The sequence below is a fragment of the Brachyhypopomus gauderio genome, chromosome 2, assembly GCF_052324685.1.
Source record: "Brachyhypopomus gauderio isolate BG-103 chromosome 2, BGAUD_0.2, whole genome shotgun sequence".
Taxonomy (NCBI): Eukaryota; Metazoa; Chordata; class Actinopteri; order Gymnotiformes; family Hypopomidae; genus Brachyhypopomus; species Brachyhypopomus gauderio.
The window spans coordinates 44,356,635-44,358,589 of NC_135212.1; the positions used below are offsets into that span (position 1 = coordinate 44,356,635).

The 1,955-nt window shown below is 57.2% G+C and overlaps 1 protein-coding gene across 2 annotated transcripts in view; it reads right to left on the reverse strand.

Moving 5' to 3' along the window:
• rai1 (retinoic acid induced 1) overlaps positions 1-1,478 on the reverse strand; it is a 35,596-nt gene extending 34,118 nt beyond the window's left edge. Inside the window, exon 1 of one of the 2 annotated variants that reach the window (XM_076996824.1) lies at positions 1,282-1,478. The gene's annotated coding sequence lies outside the window, so the exon portion shown is untranslated. The remainder of the gene's footprint in view (positions 1-1,281) is intronic. The other variant, XM_076996823.1, reaches the window with a different exon arrangement.
• Positions 1,479-1,955: the final 477 nt, after the last annotated feature.

Genomic DNA, 1,955 nt, shown 5'->3' on the forward strand with positions numbered 1-1,955 from the left:
TGTGTGGGAGGTTTTTCCTTTAAACACCGGGTGGTGTTTTATTTATTTTATTGTTGACATACTGTGTGTAGCTGGTGCTGGGATCTGACTGGCCTCGCTCTCTAATTCACTCACACATTGATTCTGTCGTCCCTCTGTCCTCTCTCTGTCTCTCTCTCTCTCTCTCTCTCTCTCTCTCTCTCTCTCTCTCTCTCACACACACACACACACACACACACACACAACACACACACACACCTCTCTCACTCTAAATGCATTCTTGCAGAGAGGGAGGCTGTCCAGAGCATCAATTTCACTCAGCTGTGACACTGCAGTCTCAGTGCAGTGTTTAATAGGTTATGTGCTGTCTTACTGTGCCCCCCCCATATCAAGGGCACAGTCCATGTGTGTACGTGTGCGCTCAGCCACACACACACACACACATGCACATACACACATACACAAACACACGTACACAAACACATGCACACACACACAAATACATGCACAGCCTTGTCAAAAGCAGTCCACAAACACCAGCAAAAGCATCTATGACTACAAGACCTTAGTAAGAAGACTGAACAACACTGCTTGGGTTTTCGCAAGCCTTACCGTTCTCACACACTCACTGTGCGATCTCACACACACACACACACACACTCTGTGATCTCACACACACACTCCGCGATCTCACACACACACCCCGCGATCTCGCTCTGCTTTATTGTTACCCTGTTCTGCAGCACATCACTCTCAGCCCACAGGTTATGCATCACCCACGTAAACAGGACTCCATATTGCGTGCGAGATGAAAGTGAAGCCGTGTGTCACCCCAGGAGCGTCTGCCTCAGAGCGTCCCGCGCACCCCGCTCACCCTCCCGTCCTGCCGTCCTGCCCCTTTGGACTAACGCGCCTCCGAGCTCACCTTCCCGCGCGGAGCGTATCGCCACCGCAACAGGCAGCCGGTCCCGCACGGCCCCTTCACCCCGGCGTGAACGCCGGCTGATCCGCGGCGTACGGCAGGAACGGCGGGACGCTCCGAGGAGGAGGGACGCCGGTCTGGAACGGCCCGGCAGCCGGGCAGCGGTGAACGCGTGCCTCGGTATCCAACACAACACACCCCCTCCACGGCAGGAGCACCTCACCCCCCCCCCCACCTCCACACACACACACACACACACACACACACACACACACACACACACACACACACACACACCCCTGGTCCCGCGTCCCCTGCGTGCGCCTCGGCGTGGAGCGGCTGGCGGCGAGCCCTCTGCGTGAGCGGGATAGCGCACCTACCTGCTGCAGCGCTCTGCCCAGTTCCTGGTCCCGCAGACTCCCGCAAGGAGAAAACCAGCAGCAGCTATTCCCTGTCAACGGCAGGCTCCTCTCCCTCCGTCTCTCTCTCTCTCTCTCTCTCTGATGCTCACTCTCACTCCCTCGCTCCCTCACTCTCTCTCTCTCTCTCTATCTTGCTTTCCTCCTTGCCGTAGCTGCCATGTTCACTGCGGGGCGGGGGGAGGGGGTGTGTCGGGTGGGCTGGGGGTGCTGCTATGGGGGGTGAGGGGGGGGGGGGGCAGGGGGTGTTGGGGGATGAGAGGAGAGCAGAAGGAGAGAGAGAGAGAGAGAGAGAGAGGGGGGGGGGGGGCTCAGGGGGATAAGAAAGCAATTAGAAGGCAGCCCTCTTACTTCCAGACGGAATGTATAATGGAATTAGCTTAAGGGGGGCTGCCTCTGTTGGTGAGTCTCGCAGCCAGTCCGCAAACCAGCGTCCGCACACGCGCCCGCGTGTCATACGATGCGCGCACACACATACACACAGACATACACAGTGGAGAAGGTGCCAGAGAGAGAGAGAGAGAGAGAGAGAGAGAGAGAGAGAGAGAGAGAGAGAGAGAGAGAGAGAGAGAGAGAGAGAGAGAATGTGTGTGGTTGTGATATAGGAGGGATAGTCAGTCAAGACAGGGGCCACC